Consider the following 18,962-nt stretch of genomic DNA (forward strand, 5'->3'; position numbering starts at 1 on the left):
GATATTGGGGAAATTAGTAAAAAGGGAGGGATTCTTATATAATTTTTTTTTTGGGGGAAATTGGGTAGAAATCATGTCCTTAGGTTTATTATAACTATTTGCTTGCATTAGAGAGCATGTTCTTAGGATTACTTACTTGCACTAGATACCATGCCTATAGGTTATTGCAACGTCTGTTATTTGGATGCTATGCTTATAGGTTACCACAATGTTTGTTCATTTAGATACCATACCTATAGGGTTTAAAAATCAATCCAGCATACTAGATACCATACCTGTAAGTTTGTTGTGATACCATGTCTATGAATCAGTCCTGCATTCTAGATACCATGCCTATAGGGTTAAAAAATCAATCTTGCATTTCAGACATCATGCCTGTAAGTTTGAAATCAGTCTGTACTAACAAGGTTTAAATCAGTTTTCTGCATAGCATTTAGATGCCATGCCTATAGGATTTTTAAAACCAATTTCTGCATTTAGCTACCAGTACCTATAAGTCTAAAATCAATCATTACACCTAAACACCAAGCCAATAGGATCCAAAATACCTGCTTAAAATTGTTACTTCGCTCCTGATTAATGATTAGATACCATGTTTATAGGACATCATGGTCACACGCCTAGGCAAGACTGTAGGGCGACTAGAATCCTGCAAACAGTAAAACTATGCTTTTTGTTATTTGTGAACTGCCCAGATTCAACAGATCTTAAAAATCAGTAGGCAAACTGATTAGGTCTCTATCACCGTGCTTTAACACGATGCTGTATACATTCTATTTGCTCACCTAGATATCCTTCTCTAGGACCTTTGGAAATGTCTGGAATCTTGCTGTTTGAGACGTGCTGTTGTTTGCTTATTTGTGGAGGTAAACGTGAGCCCCCTTAATTGTTCTTTACTCAGTCCTAATTATTTTGATTGTCGCCTAGATTTTCTCCTTTAAGTACCTTAGGAAAGTCTAGAACTGCCTAAATTAGAGGTCCTAAATACCTCCAAGGCCACAAGGAAGGGACGGGTAATGCACGCATAGAGTTCGTTCAATTAAAAGCGCTTATATAACCACTAAGGGGAGGGTAATTGGGTAGTAAGAGGATATGATGACCTGTGCGCTAATGCCACGTGTAACCCCTCTAGTTGAGGAAGGTTTACCGGGTATTGTACAGATGTGATCATGTAGGCTAACAAACCTAGGACCCCTTTTAACCCTTTGTTTAAATGTAATACCAATTTGTCTAAATTACTTTATCTGTTTATAAGACTAATTCACATAATTTGAGTTCAGCCAGGACCCACAGTTGTGGACCGCGAGGGGTGCCTAACACCTTCCCCTCAAGGTTATTTCGAGCCCTTACCCAATCTCTGATAATGCAAATCGGTTTATGAGTTATTTGCTTTAGGTGCCCTAACGTACCTTAATCCGTTAGGTGGAGACTCTTCACATCCAAATACCCAATTCCCGAAAGGTTTGTTCTCAATGAATGTCGAAACCCGGACTCCGCTAGGAAAAAGGGGGCGCGATACTATTCGCCTCAGAGTTCTGTAGTAGTGATAGGATGGATATCTGAGCAGGGGTTTTGTTCAGATGATCAACCACAGAATACTCTCTTGCTTGCTCCTTTCTCCAAAGATCATCCGGTCCAGTTTCAATTATAGGCTGCTTAGGAGCGGCTTCTTTACTTGTTTCTCCCAAATGCTCGGGTGTGTAAACCCTACTGGTCCTGGTCATGCCTTGTGCAGCACCTGTTTCTTCCATTTTCCCTTTTCCTTTCCTTTTCTCCTATGCAGTATAGTCCCATGGTATAGCATTGGAACTAAAGGACGGTATAGGTGCTACCATCACGGTAAAGGACGCGGTCACTTCCACCTCAAATGGAGTTGGTGTGGCTGAGGGTGTTGTTACTTCAACCTCAAACAAAGTTGGTGTGTCTACTTCGACCTTAATCGGTGACTGAATCTGCACTATAATGGGTGTGAGAGTGACTGGAGGTATCTTAGGTTCACCCCCTTCACGAATGAGCCCGATCGGTCCTTCCGGATCCCATTCTTCATCATATTCTATCACATTGACCCCTTCGCCTCTATGATCCGGGAGGGGGTTATTGCGGATAATTGGTGCAGCCTCTTTTGCTTGTATAACTTTGGTGTCATCAACTTTTAGATTTTATCCTTCAAAGTGCGACATTCATCAATAGTATGTCCCTTCATACCCGAGTCATAGGCACATGTCTTGTTCAGATTAACCTACTGGGAAGTGTTTTCCACAGTAACAGCGGGAATGGGTGTCACGACCCAAACCGATGGGTCGCGACGGGCACCTAGTACCTTACTCAACCGAGTACCAACGTAACGTATCTTTGTTATTGCATCATCATATACATGTGAAATAGGGGCCTAATAGGCCAACATAATCATTTATAAACTCAAACATAGTCCGACAAGGCCGTACAATCTTTCACGTACACGACATATGTCTACAAGCCCCTAAGAGTACATAAATGTCATAAAGGTCGGGACAGAGTCCCGCCATGCCAAACAATACACGTCTAAATCATACTAACCAAACAAGCAACTCCAAGCAAATGGAGCGCACCAACATCTTTCGCTGAGCTGATAGCCTAACTGGAGGGCTCTCGACCTGTCTATCAGAACATGCGGGCATGAAACGCAGCATCCCCAGGCAAAAGGGACGTCAGTACGAAATAATGTACCGAGCATGTAAGGCAATATACTGAAACTGAAACTGAACTGATAATATAATAACTGCAAGTAGCTGGAAGTCAAAGATAATCTGAAGATATGCTTACCTGCTGATACTGACTCAGCTCGCTCAATATAGTAAGTAAAATAGCTATCCGGCCCTATAAGGCTCGGTATACATATGTAACTGCTATGCCGTAGTAGGCTCGCTCATAGATGATCGGCCATACTATGCTTTGTATCTCGACCAACTGGGCTCGCTCATATGCGCTCGGCCACAGTAGGCTCGGTATATAACTTACCATCTGATCAGAGGTTGCCCAATAGGGGCCTGCCCATCGATTATAGCTCGATGGTAATGAAAATACTGTAATACCATATATATAAAATTTCTGCTCTCATGACTGGAAAAAGAAATTACTCAAATGAATATGAAGTCCCGATAAAAGAATATTGTAACTTGCGAGACTAGCAAAATATACGTAAATCCCGGGATATGAATATTTCTTTATGCCTCATTATCAAACTCGTGTAATTACGAGATCATGCCAAAATGAAAGAAGGGCTTAGCCTTAACATACCTGAAGTAGGTAAAACTCCATATAATATTCCGTTGGAAACCTTCGTGGATTGAACCTAGAATCCAAAAATCGGATTAAGCTTCTGCGCAATTTGTTCCTGCTTCTTTAAAGCTTATAAAATTTTGGCCTAGGATGCGTTGAAAAGTTGGAACACAATCTTTCTGAATGAAGCTTGTTTTAAAATTGAAATTTGCTTCTGCTTCAAATGCTTTCTTGTTTGATCAGAGACAATACATTTTTGGACTTTTAACGGGAAGCTTATACCATTCTTACATGTAAGACTTAGTAGCCAAGTCTTGTTTGATAAGACTTTGCTGAAATCCGTATAAGTAGCCACATGGCTTGAATGACTAAGAGTCATTCTTAGCCATTGTGGCTTTGTGCCACGTGACTTTGGGTTACTTAATAGTTAACCGGGTAATGTCCTGCTACCCGGTAATTAATTAATTACCCGCATAGTTTAAAAATTATCACAAATTACTTAAAATTCTATTTTGTTTTTAAAATACTTTATATATACTTTATATATTATGCCACCGTGGTCATATGGTACCTTGCATGGTACTAGTTCATAATTATCGGATATTATCGCTCAACCCGTATTTTATTCCAAATTGACCACTTTCAACGAAACTTATTTTCTTTAATCCGTGTATTCCCTTATTCTTCATAACATTTATTTATCGCTTGCTATAAATAGCGTAAGTACGTTAACGTCAAGATGATCTCATCCCCGAGTCTACATCGGTTAACTGAAAACGAAATTTTAACGTACAATACTTCAGGGTGCAACACTGTCGTAACTTAATACTGCAAAGGGTAACATCACCGTAATATCTTACTGCAGAGGGTAACATCATCGTAATATATTACTACAGAGCATAACATTGACGTAATACTACGGGGCGTAACATTATTCTCCCCTTTGGAACATTCGTCCTCGAATGTTGGCTGATGCACTTACCATTTTCATAACTTCTATCTTCCAAATACTTTAGAACTTCCCTTGCCATCTAGGCGACTATTCTGTGAATGAGTCCAAAGTCCAGGCTATTCCCCCCTTAGGCCTCCTTCTCACACCACAACTTGTAGTCGGAATCCTTCCAATCTCGTAACTGTTGCTACCTTTCATCATGCAGCCTGTACAATTTTGACCTTGTAAGTGTGCCCAATCTCTAGGCTTCATATGTAGAGCTTTATAAGATGTCCCTTTGGGTATATATGAGTATACTGAAGTTCTTCGCTTGGTACTTTTTTGAATTCACGAATACTGCTATATCTAATCGCATAGGTCCGTTTAGCCATCCGTATGAATTTATTCCCAAAACTCTTACTTTAATTTATCGTTGCTGAGGTCTGCTACCAAATCCCAGCTTACTCTCGTTGCTTATTCCATATGTATAAATTTATATCCTTTAATGCTCCCTCATCACTGCTTATCTTTAGAATGATAGTCTAATCTCATCTCATACTTTGTGACTTTTGTCCGTCTGTTGTTGACTCACCTCAATATTGATCTACGATGTACCACTGATAACTCGAAACTCCTTACGTAATACTTTTGCCCCTAGGGCTTATGTCACATCAAGGAATATTCGGGGTGATTCCCATAATCGTATTTCATAGTGTCTCAATGTGATTCACCTTATGGGGGTATCTTAATTTCATGCCGCCAGCGAAATCTTTTCTCCTTCTCTTCTCTCTCTTTTTTTTTCAAATCATTATTCAAACGAAGGCCCAAACGTCATTCTTTATCTGTCACAATTATACCCTCCTTTTTTTACCAGGTCAGTATTTCATTCCTTCCAAATGCTATTAATCTTAGACTCCTTTGAGTTCATTAAGGCTATAGTGAACTTTGTATAACATAGAGAAATTGTCTGCTCTTCTTGTTTTCATGGGCTTAATCCTAAAGACTTATCCATTCTCGTCACCTTTTCACTTGCCTTTCCTCATCCTTACTCATATTTCCTTAAAACTTTGTTGCTCTACCATACTTTAGCTTGCGACCTATACATATCAATTTATACTACTCGCAACTTTACTTCAACTTGCTTGCACCATAGATTTCCTTATGTTATTCTGGAATGTCAAGCGAGACATCACATCGTCTCCAACTTTTCTCTATTCTCTTAACTAGATCTCTCAGTACTTAGAAACCATAGGCTGGAAGACATGCCACCGACGATGCCGATATCATTCCCGGTTATTGGATCCCCGTGCTTATAGCCTACTATCCGAAGTATGGACTATTCACGATCTTCTGACTTTGAGTATCTCGTACGTTGTTCACCTTTACCTTACTTACCTTAAAATCTCGCATCGTATCTTCTATCTCTTTCCTGGCCTCCCTTCTACCTAGGTGTAATTCACGTCCATAACTTGAAGCTCTATTATAATACTCGCACCTCTAGTACATACACAATCAGGTGGGAGCTTCGTACTGACTTCTTATGAGGCTGGTACTTCTTCTAACTGGCTTTCTTGTAGAGCCATTCTAGATTATGGTTGTTATGCTATCTCTTTTGCACCTTAATATTAAGAGTGATTCTGCTATGTTCTCAATTACTATATCCATAATTTTTTGGGTTCAATAATCAAACTCCTGATTTACTTAGTTGATGTAACTCTTTAGCTTCCTCTTCCTTCTGATCAGCCTTTACGTAGGCTTAAGATATCTTCCGATCTGTGGCTCATGGTATCATTTATTACCTTGGCCCTTCATGGGCGTTATGGAATATCCATGATACAATCTTCTAACAATTTAATCCTTTGTCTATGCCCTGGGCTCAATTCTTTATTCTAACTTATACCAGAGTCTTCTATGGCTGTATGATTGTTAACAAATATGCTGCCTGGATAATGCTCCAAAATCTTGAGTATATCCATAACGTACTAACTCTGGATCATTGATCGAATAATTCTTTCGTTCCATCTTAGCTTTCTTTCAACGTAGGCTATTATTTTTACTGGTCTTTTTGCCCCCTTGTTACGTCCATACTTAGCTTATCTTAGTGCCCACACTTGCCAGAGTTTTCATACAACTCATATGATCTCGAATATTACTTTTAGTTTTTACTTCTCGTTCATTAGCCACGGTAGGTGCCATTTTCCTTTGGAATGCTTACAATGTTGTTGCGAGATTATTGTTACCCGACCATTTCCTCTTTAGGTCGTTGTGCTTAGATTGAAGCCTTCTTTCTTATCTCCTAGGCTAGTCTTTCATTGTAGTACTTAGGGAGAACCCTTGACTCTCGTAAAGCTGTGAGCTTATTACGGATCTTTTCGATGTCCTTACTTGCCTATAATCATCCGTAGTTGCTTACTTCCATGACCTTGTGCTTGTATGGTTGCTTCTGAACTGATATTTTGACTGCCTTCCCAGTGGCACTTTCTTTTATCCCCGTAATACTCATACAGGACCTTTAACTACCCCGACTCTTGTTTGAATATATCTCAAGTATTATAATGATATTCTTTGAGGCTGAATTCTCCATGTTGGGTTCTAATATGTTTATCTTACACGATCTGATGACTCGTCTGTAACCTCCTGTTTAGCCATAACTGGGATCTTCCTGACCAATTACTAACTACTCGTTGGCCCATTCTCATATCAATATTCATCGGAATCTTTCTTGGGTTATTTTCATTGTCTTAACTTACGTCTCGCACTAGCTACTTATTTATTAATAACAGCTCGGGCAGGAACCTTTACTTCCTCTCCTTGACGTCGTGCTTGCACAATATTCTTGAATCGTAGCGTATCTGTAAGATTTGGATAAGTGCCATCTCATTCCTCTTTCATTTATCGCATTCTTCCTTTACCATTCCATAGTCACTAGAACCACTTAATTCTGACTTAATGTCACATCACTCTATATTCCTCCCTTTAGGGGTGTACTAAGAGCTGAAGCCACGAGGATCTACCTATAGATGTTTTACCTCTTCATCTATAGCATCTTTTCTTAACATCAATAATCCTTACTCGCCTTGCGACAATCCTTCTATACAAGGATGACAAATTCCCTTACTCGTGAGGGTGACACTTAATGTAACTGGTACATACGGTCCCTTAAGCTTAACTTTTCTAACATTGCTTGATTTAGGGAAGCATCTTCCTGAATGACCATTCTCTGAATTTCTCATGAATCTTCTTTTGTTGTCCGTCCTATTATTGCCGGAACGCTATTTGAAATTCTCATGATGCTGACTATTATCAAAGCACTCAGCCCCTAATTCATATTTAGTTTATCTGATTCACCAGTCCATATTAATTCCTATTACTCTGGGTTCTAACTTTTCCTCTTGGTAATCGCGCTAGAGTTGCGAATTTATTTCTCGAAATGAGGATATGACTTTATGGCCTATATTCTTTCATTGTCTCAAGGCCTGTCATCTTTTGTCTTTCCCTTCACTGACTGTAGACTTTGTAATACTGTCATCATTTTGTTGACCTACCGTAATTATCCGTGTATCATATCTTACTCATAATACTTCATTAACTCTCTTTTTATCTCCCGCTAATTATCTATGTCTATTGGCTTACTCTAAAAACTCGAACAAAACATTCTTTTGCTTTTGGCTCCCCTTGCTCCATCCCTTGGCTCTTTCAATTGCCTATCATTCTTTCTTTACTGGGGGCGGGAGCCACACTAAGGTAATATTTATTCCTTCAAGGCTTCCAGTGCTCATATCTAGCTTTAATATTTTAGGGTGCACCATTTAGATGTCTCACGAGGAGATCTACTAGCACACTTGCAATATCCTTTGGAAATGTCAATTAACACAAACAATCCATTCACCATTTTGGTTTACTCTAACCCCAGCCGAATCCTACTGTCATGTCCTTCTCTTAAACCATATCCGTTAGCTCCCATATGACTGAATTAGGTGTGGCCGATTGTACATACATCTATTACTGCTTAAGGTAATTCAAAATGCTTATATCTCCCTTCCTGAATGGTAAATATTGATAATCTTTATTAATTGGATACACTGTACCCTTCTTCACCTTGTTTATTTTACTTGCTGCAACTTGTGTCTAACTTCCGATTCTGTTATTCCTTTATACCGTAAGAGTGGATAAATATTCTTTCCTAAAAGCTTCTTCTCAAGAACCGGGCATCTTTTAGTACACGCATGATCTGCTGAAGACCTCGCATTTACTCATCATAAGGAAGATACAAAATCAAATTCCTCTAATTCAACACTTCCACAACTATATCTCTTATTGATCATCTTTTTGAACGTAGGCATCATCTTATTACGAATAAAATAGAAGTTCGGAATTAGAATTCTTATAAGTGAGCTCTACCACACGATCTATAGTAAGAAGAAAGAGTGACGGTCCTAAATACACTGTAGCCTCCTGCTTATAAGTGTGGTGCACGACACACCCATAAACAAGACTCTACTAGACTCGACTTGTAGACTCCCTAGGACAGAACTGCCCTGATACCACTTTTATCACGACCCAAACCGATGGGTCGCAACGGGCACCTGGTACCTTACTCAACCGAGTACCAACATAACGTATCTTTCTTATTGCATCATCATATACATGTGACATAGGGGCCTAATAGGCCAGCATAATCATTTATAAACTCAAACATAGTCCGACAAGGCCGTACAATCTTTCACATATACGACATATGTCTACAAGCCCCTAAGAGTACATAAATATCATAAAGGTCGGGACAGAGTCCCGCCATACCAAACAATACACGTCTAAATTATAGTAACCAAACAAGTAACTCCGAAGCAAATGGAGCGCACCAACATCTTCCGCTGAGCTGATAGCCTACATGGAGGGCTCTCGACCTGTCTATCAGAACCTGCGGGCATAAAACGCAGCGTCCCCAGGCAAAAGGGACGTCAGTAGGAAATAATGTACCGAGTATGTAAGGCAATATACTGAAGCCGAAACTGAACTGACAATATAATAACTGCAAGTAGCTGGAAGTCAAAGATAATCTGAAGATATGCTTACCTGCTGATACTGACTCGGCTCACTCAATATAGTAAGTAAAATAGTTGTCCGGCCCTATAAGGCTCGGTACATATGTAACTGCTCTGCCGTAGTAGGCTCGCTCATAGGCGCTCAGCCATACTAGGCTCTGTATCTCGACCAACTGGGCTCTCTCATATGCGCTCGGCCACAGTAGGCTCGGTATATAACTTACCATCTGATCAGAGGTTGCCTAATAGGGGCCTACCCATCGATTATAGCTCGATGGTAATAAAAATACTGTAATACCATATATATAAACTTTCTACTCTCATGACTGAAAAAAGGAAATACTCAAATGAATATGAAGTCCCGATAAAAAGAATATTGTAACTTGCGAGACTAGCAAAATATACGTAAATTCCGGGATATGAATATTTCTTTATGCCTCATTATCAAACTCGTGTAATTACGAGATCATGCCAAAATGAATGAAGGGCTTAGCCTTAACATACCTGAAGTAGGTAAAACTCCGTATAATATTCCGTTGGAAACCTTCGTGGATTGAACTTAGAATCCAAAAATCGGATTAAGCTTCTGCGCAATTTGTTCCTGCTTCTTTAAAGCTTATGAACGAAAATTTTGGCCTAGGATGCGTTGAAAAGTTGGAACACAATCTTTCTGAATGAAGCTTGTTTTAAAATTGAAATTTGCTTCTGCTTCAAATGCTTTCTTGTTTGATCAGAGACAATACGTTTTTGGACTTTTAACAAGAAGCTTATACCATGTCTTACATGTAAGACTTAGTAGCCAAGTCTTGTTTGATAAGACTTTGCTGAAATCCTTATAAGTAGCCACATGGCTTGAATGACTAAGAGTCATTCTTAGCCACTGTGGCTTTGTGCCACGTGGCTTTGGGTTACTTAATTAATCTGTCCGCTTATTAGTTAAACGGGTGATGTCCTGCTACTCGGTAATTAATCAATTACCCGCATAATTTAAAAATTACCACACATTACTTAAAATTCTATTTATTTTTAAAATACTTCATATATACTTTATATATTATGCCACCGTGGTCATATGGTACCTTGCATGGTACTAGTTCATAATTATCGGGTATTATCGCTCGTCCCGTATTTTATTTCAAATTGACCACTTTTAACGAAACTCGTTTTCTTTAATCCGTGTATTCCCTTATTCTTCATAAAACTTATTTATCGCTTGCTATACATAGCGTAAGTACGTTAACGTCAAGATGATCTTATCCCCGAGTCTACATCGGTTAACTGAAAACGAAATTTTAACGTACAATACTTCAGGGTGCAACACTGTCGTAACTTAATACTGCAAAGGGTAACATCACCATAATATATTACTGCAGAGGGTAACATCATCGTAATATATTACTACAGAGCATAACATCGACGCAATACTGCAGGGCGTAACAATGGGGGTGACATAACCGGCAGCTTTCAGTCTTTCATACAGCTGATTGATGGGTTTAGCAATAGGAGTGTATTGTCTGGATGGTCTGCGGTCGAAATTTGGTCTGGGTTTCTAGTAGTTTTGGCGGGCTGGTGGTGGTGAGTGGTAATATGGAGGTTGTGTGTTATAAGTGTGGTAGGTGGCGACGGGTTGTTGGTATCTGGAGGTGAAGGCTGATATGTGGGTGGTGGGGTTTGGTATGTAAGAGGAGATTTCGAACCTTGAGCTACCATTACTGCACCAACTTCTTTCTTTTTAGATATACCACCTGACTGCAAGGCCTTGTTTGTAGCTTGGAGTGCCTCAGAGTTTGTCACCATTCAGCTTTTAATTCCCTCTTCTATTCTTTCTCCTTATTTGATGATGTCAGAAAATTTATGGTTTTGAATAACCATCAACCTCTCATATTATTGTGGATCTTGAGTTCTGACGAAGAACTTATTCATCTGTTCTTCTTCCAACGCTGGTCTTACCTTTGCAGCTTCCGACCTCCATCGAGTAGCATACTCGCGAAAAGTTTCTGTTGGCTTCTTCTTATGATTTTGAATGTAGAAGACGTTTGGCGCATTTTCTGTATTGAACCTGAACCTATCAATAAAATCTGACGCCATGCTTACGCAGTTAACCATTTCATTGGGTTTTGACTGATGTGCCAAGACAGGGCATCTCCAGTGAGGCTCCTCATGAACAACTTCATGCGGATTCTTTCGTCTTTACCAATCCCTACGAGCTTGTCACCATATGTTCTCAAATATACCTTTGGATCACCTGTCCCATCGAACATCTCGAACTTAGGAGGTTTGTAACCCTCTGGTAGTTCTACGTCCGGCTGAATACACAAATCTTCATAATTCAGACCTTCGATGCCTTTACCGCCTTCAACACCCTGAATCGACTAGTAAGCTTCTTGAGCTTCTCTGCCATGTTCTTGATGAGCAGGTCCTTCTCGGCAGACTCCGGAATGTATAAGGTCTATTGTGGAGTGTGGGGTAAGGTTTCTACGTATATGGGGTTGCTTTGATGGACTCCAGAAATTTGGGTATAGTGGTGGTCGTTGGTTGAGTTTTGAGGATCAGGGTTAGGTTGTGGTGCATTTTGAGGAGTGTGGTAGGTAGTGGTTCGTGGATACTAGGTTGGCTGATGATGGTGTTATGGAGTTGGTACTGGTGGAGGATTGGGGATTTGAGGAGGTGTGGCATATTGGAGAGGTGCGGGAGGATTTTGTTGGTTTTGTGTGTTCTAGGGAGGTGCTGGATTGATGTTTTGTTGGTTGACATCGGGGATGTTCAGGGTAAGGGAGAGGTTTGCCAAGTTTCGGACCTGCTCAAGTTCCCTTTGTAACTCCAATATCTTCTGTTCCAACCTTAAAACCAAGTCGTTCTGTACTGGAGTGCTTCGACCATCCGAAGTTTCGACATTCTCTTCATGCGTAACATTGTCTTTCCTGATATTGCTTGTATCATCCATTCTGGATTTTCGCTTGCGTTTAGTATCGCTTGGAGGAGGAGGAGGAGGACCTCTAGATCTAGTATGATATGCTGATGATGTCAGTATGCACGAACCAACCTTAGGGGACGGGAATAAACGAATAAAGAAAAGAAGAAAAATAAAAAGGTAAACAAGTCAGTGAGGAGTATTAAAGGGATGTTTGCGGTATTTAAACACATATTGCAGAATATAAAATTCGTGTCCTAGTTTGGGGACCTCATTGTGCCCGAGATAGGCCTAAGCATGATATAGATTTGGAGAAAACCGATGCCAATAACTGTGTCATTTCATTAATACGATAAATGAACCAAATATCTACTAAAACGACAATAATTATAAAGAGTTACTAATGGCATTTGCCTTATTACAACCAAAGCCTAAAACGAGTCTAGAAAGCAAGTAAAACATAATTCCTAATCTATTTGGTCCCAGGGGACCTTCTCCATGCTTGGACTTCTTTGCCTCATCGATCAGATTTCCCAGGTCCCGCATGTCCAACAGAAGATATGCCCTTGCTAGGAGCCCTCCTTCATTGACATCCATGTTTTGACAGCGTGCAACCCTGTTTCTCATCTTCCTTCAAGCTCCATCAACCCCTGCTCCAGATATTCCTACCTTTATGTCGACTTTGTAGTGATTTCTCTCCACTCGTTGATTGCTTCCATATCCGCTTTATGTTGTTCCAAATGCCTGGCTTCAGACTCGAAAACCCTTTTGCGCAACATCCTGTATTTGACTTGTGCTTCAGCAGCGTCATCTACAGCCCTATTATTCAAATTAATCCCTGGCTTGATATCCCCCGCTATATCATCTACTAACCATGACGGATAGAAGTGCACATGGCCGGCATGATACCGATCTGGCTCGATGGTATCTTTCTCCACAATGATCTTTTGATGCTGCATGTGTTGTGCCTCAAACTTTAATGGAATGGTGTTCCTTTGGAAGTCTGCTTTGTATTGAACCATTTTGAAAACTCGTGATATAACCTGTTTTCTCCCAGCTTGCGCCATAACTCTGATAGGAGCATAATGATATATTCCCCTCAATCCAATTAGAACTAGATGAGGAGTATCTCTTGACCTGATGATGAATTCATTGCTAGGGAACCACTCGAACATCCAATGTACCTTGTCATCAGTAAGATTGTTGAAGAAGTGTGCTCAGCTCACAGCGTATTTTGGTTGCACAAACCTATTTGGGATAAAGTTCATTCTCTTCGGATGGTGATAGGCTATGTGGTCATTCCTTGGTCGTCGTGGAAATTCTTGACCGTATTCTCCCCTCTGAAGGAACCATACCTGCAGCAACAGATTACAGCCCCAGAAGTGCCTATACCCCTTCTTGCAACGATCCAAACCCCGGTACATATCAGGCAAAATCATAGGGATAATGGTGTAAGTTTGCCCCTCAGTTCCCTCCATTAAAGCCTTAGTGACCATAGCTAGGCAAGTGTGGATCCTTTCTCCTTGTATTGGAAATACCAGCATCCTCAGAAAATAGAAAATGAACACAAAAACTCGGCGGTGAGTCCAACCCAAAGAAGTGATGGCAAACTCAGCATGGTAAAGGCGGTATGGCTTGCTGTGCCCATAACGCTCATAGAGGAAATCGAACGGTATGTAAGACTTTTCCAGACAGACTAAATCTTCATTTTTCCTGAAACCAATCATTTTCAAGAAACCTCAAGGAGTGCGGTTTTCCGGTACCAACAAACCAGGACTATCCCACGGGGGCCCAGCGAAACCTCCTATTTCGTCCAAAAGGGGAGTCATTTCTATGTCACCAAAACAGAAAACAGCTCTCTTCTCATCCCAGAACATAGTAGCGGCCTCAATTAGTGCGTTGTTTGGCTGCATGTCTAACATAGAGGGTAAATTTTCGAGGACTCTTTTCACATGATTTTTGTCACTTGGCGCGAGGTTTTCCCACCAATCCAGCAGCAAAGGTGGGATGTTCTGAACCATGCCAACCTGGGGACTTCATGCCTCATTTCTGCAAAACAAATAGCATTAGCCCTTTCTCCCTCCAGATTTGGTTATTTACACGTTAATGATCAACATATTAGCATGGTTTCTCCAAATAAGATCGTTATTGCGTCCATTGGGACTATGGGAATCCCGACAGACTTTGGACAAGGCTTGTCTTAGTGAGTTATTACGCGGACAGCATTCTAACTCATACTAGGTTTAGACATGACGCATGCACAGTTGATATTAAAATGGGTTTCTAGAAGAGTCTAGACTGGTACCCTCAAGCGAACAACTTGAGAGGGAAAGGCACGAAACCGTCAACTGCACTGCTGATCGACTAGTTTTATCACAAATAAGCCTTTCCAAACTTAAAAGGTTATTTAGGAAGAGCGCGGACACTCATCAAGTGTCGCTATGGTATTAATATGCACGAGTGGAATATGATGTGGAGCATGCCTTATGTAAAGATAAAACAACACGTTGTAAAATATTATGCATGATAAAAACAGTAAATGCAGTATTTGAATGAAATGTAAAGATATTAAAACAAAGGAAAACAAGAAAGAAGTTAGTTCACGTAACGTGGAAATTGTAATAAAGTAGACAAGGGAGTGAGGGTGGGGAGAGACATGATGTAGCAATTCATAAAAAATGTCTAAAGGAAAGCACATATTATGACCAAATTTCGCAGAGATTCGAATTCCAATAAACAGAAAATGGGGAAAAGGGTGTTACATGTAGCAATAAAAAGGGAAATGGGAGCGGGATATTCATGTAACAACAAAAATAATAAAGACATGTTTATCAGAGAAGACTAATTCATATAGAACAAGTTCGCTTATGGTAAGAGCCTAAAAATCCCCAGCATAGTCGCCATGCTGTCGTGCCCCTTTTTCTCCCAAAATTGGGCTTCGACACGTGACAACTCTTTTAAGGAAGGGAGGGTTAAAAGAGAGAGTTGCCACCTAACGGGTTCGAGGTGCGTTAGGGCACCTATTTTTGCAGATAACTCTGTTTGACTAGTCAACGTCACCAAATATCGGGTAAGGGCTCGAAATTACCTCGAAGAGAAGGTGTTAGGCACTCTTCGAGGTCCACAACTGTGGATCCCGGCCGAACTCAATTATATGAATTAGTCTATGTGATCAGAGCTAAGAAAACAAGGAATTTGGGAAGTTCATTATTAAACCCAAATAATTGATGAAAGACAAGGTGGGGGTCCTAAATTTTTTAGCCTAAAGGATCACCCCGTGCAACATAAATAATACTTCGTAACTCCCTCAAGATGGGGTGTTACTCATATTATTCAGCGGGCACAGACTATCATCTCCTGCTACCCGATTACTATCTTTATGTTGTTACCTAAAGCGCACTAGTTGATTCTAAACCGTGCCCTATGCAACTCGCCCCATGCCTATGGTCCAAGAGGCTTTGGACCTCTATTTAGGTAGTTCTAGACTTCAACTTAGGCTGCTCAAAATGATAAACTATCGTCATAAAAACAGATTGGACTTCATATAAAAGCAGTTAAGGGCTTAAGTTAACCTCCTATGGGCATGATTTCTATAATTAAACTAATTTCAGATCCTATAGGCATGATATTTAAATCGTATGTTAGGCAGTGTATAAGTTAACGGACTCATGTGCGCACATTGAGATGTTAATCATTCAATATCCTATTGGCATGATTTCTAGCATAACACATTTGAACCAAATTAAGAACCTATAGGCAGGATTTCTAGCACATGATAACTGAACATGTTTGAGCATAATGACACCTTTTGAGCGAAATAAAATAACTATAGGTAGGTTTTGTAACACATGATAACTGAACATGTTTGAGCACAGTAAAGCACCTATAGGCAGGATTTCTACCCATTTCAATACAAGTGTACGATAAAATCCCTTCCCCAATTTTATTAATACCCTAGAATGTTATTACAAGAATTATTACAGATCCAGAATTAATGGAGTACATTACAGAAATAAATAACTATAGGGATCCTACATCAGGCCCAAAGATACACCCGGCCAGGCCATGCCTTCATTCACATGGTTTACAATAGCCCAGAAATTACATATTCATGGACATAAGGCAGCCAGGAATTAAGTGGTTCACCCAGTAGGTATAAAACAGAGTTGAACATATAGAACCAGGACCCTAGTGAGTCAGAGTTCCCTAGGCACTTGATTAAAGTTGACCAAGCCTATTAGGCTAGTACAAGCCCGTACCGTGGCATTAAATGGCTGTACCAGCCCTATATCTTTGTAATAAATGCATCTGTATTATGTTGGGATTCCCCCTCATATATAAAGGGGACCCTTGTCATTTTGTAAGAAATATAGAAGAATACATAAAACACAACTCACAACATTGAATACAATAACATTCTCTGCTCTCTAACTTAAATGCATTCTCCCTTGATTCTATTTATTGTGTTCTATTGATTGTTCTTCATTTATTATTCATTATTGATCATAAAGAGCCTTCATCAAAGCTCTCAAAGTTGTTAGTCCTTTATCGATTATCCATAACGTAGCATCGAGCTCGACCTCGAGGCCCCCTATAAGCAGGCTCGAGGCCCCGATTCTCAGCCACTCAGTTTGCTTAAACACACTATCTTCAATCTCTTATTTTATTTTCTAGTCTCTTACTTAGCATTTATTGCTTAACAACTAGCATAAAAATAAATCACGTATTTTTAGAACCACACAATAAATCTAATTGTTATTACCATTTTCACGGTAAACACACATAATGCATAACAAGACAAGTTGCAAGACAGTCTTATAGTAAGAAGGAAAAGAGAGTTCAGATTATGCTAAGTGTAGAAGGCTACCGTCACAAGAAGGGATCATATCAATTAGCATCAGGACTTAACATGCTGAGAACTACTTAGGGCAATTATTGGGAAGTCAAAGCATGATGAAAACAGGATCAAAATAGGTTTCATTACAGCATATTCAGAAACAGACTTGTTATTTATTTAATGAATACACTCATACTGAGTCAACTAATCCATAGCAAAGGGATATGAGAGCATGTTCAAATAACAGCGCTAATAGCAAACTTAAACGTTCAAGAGATGGCTATCAGTGATACACAGGCTAGGCAGAATCAAAAGAAAGCAATCCGCTCAGGTCTAAACATGTCTCATACTACAAAAGTAATGATATTAAGATTAGCAAGGCCTAAAATTGAAATAACAAAATCTTCAGAGGTGAAAATACATGTTAAATCAGAATGAAACTGTAAGGGCCCGTGAAATTTTTACTTAAAAACCCGAAATCTCACAAGCTCGCCGCGGTTCGGACTTGTTGGATTGATTTGTGCATTAAAAAGTTAAGGAAAAATGTTTTTCGAAAGAGCGTGTTTCTGCAGCCCATTACGCGACCGCATAATAGCGATGCGCGCCGCATAACTGCTGCAGAGTGAGGCAGAATGTTAGCTAATTTTGAGGACAACTATGCGGCCAATTATGCGATCGCATAATCGACATGCGGGCCGCATAGTCATCGCATAACCTCCTTGGAATTTTTGCAAAGGGCAGTTCTGTGGTGCATTATACGATCGCAGAGCAGGTATGCGGACCGCATTTTGGTTGCATACTCGGGCAGAATGTTCAAGTCTTGAGAGCCATTTTTGCGGTCCCTTTTGCGGACCGCATATCAGTTATGCGGTCGCATATGCGACCGCAGATTGAGTTGGGGCTCCTATTTTCTAACTTTTAAAACCCGACCCATCTTATTAAAAACAACCTATTAGACCCTTTTGTACTATTTTCTACTACATTTAGAGTGAGAGAAAGAATTCTAGAGGCAGGAAGTGATCCTCACCAAGTCCCCATTCAACCCTAGCCAGAATCTTTGAAGATTATCAAGTAAAGTTTCTAAGCCTTCATCCTAAGAGGTAAGAACTTGTGCCCTAACCTTTGATTTCGAATTCCTATTAAAATAAGTAATTAACAAGTGGGTTCATGGGTATAAGGATTGATTATCTTGCATGCATGTATGATAAAAAGGTAAGGGGAGATTGTGAGCTAAAAATGTAACAAATGGGGTGTAGGATGATAGAATCTCTCACAAAAAGATCTTAAAATCATAATGCACACTTAGTGCTTGATAATGTGCTCAAATGAGCTAGAATCTTGATTATCTCTCTAATTTTTTGTTCAAATTGTAATTCCCATAAAATAGATCGAATTTGCTAAGAGTTCCGGCATTTTGTAAGAATTTAAGGAAAGCTCTATTGAGGTATGTATGGCTAAAAACCCCTCTTCTTAGAAATTGAGCTCCCTTGGTGTTCATGCAAATGTTGTAAGTTCCGAAATTTGATTGATGTAATTCTTGTTATTTCCAAAGAATTGGTGTTGCAAGAATATATGTGAAAGGTGTGCCTCAATGTTTCCAATATGCTATTTTTGGTAATTTAAGGATGTGTGAAGAATGTGAACCGCGTGTTAAAGTGCCTAGATTTCGAGTCAAGTTTAAATTGAGATTGTTATGCCAAATTATGTGAAATCTTCGTTATGCTTACAGCTTGAATTGCTATTGTATGTGCCTATTATCTTAAAATCGCAAGGTTAATGTTGAAAGTGGAAATGATGTGAAATGTGGGGGAAAAGAGTTTGAATTGTGAAATGTGGCCTAGTGCCAAGTATGATGTGATAATTGTGGCCCCAAGTACCGATGAACTGATATATGTGAAATAAAGATTCAAACGAGATGATTGATGAAAAAGGTTAAACGTCTTGGTAAGACGGCCTAGCCGATCGGGCCGTTATCGGACG

Source organism: Nicotiana attenuata, unplaced genomic scaffold (genome assembly GCF_001879085.1).
Source record: "Nicotiana attenuata strain UT unplaced genomic scaffold, NIATTr2, whole genome shotgun sequence".
In the NCBI taxonomy this organism is placed as follows: domain Eukaryota; kingdom Viridiplantae; phylum Streptophyta; class Magnoliopsida; order Solanales; family Solanaceae; genus Nicotiana; species Nicotiana attenuata.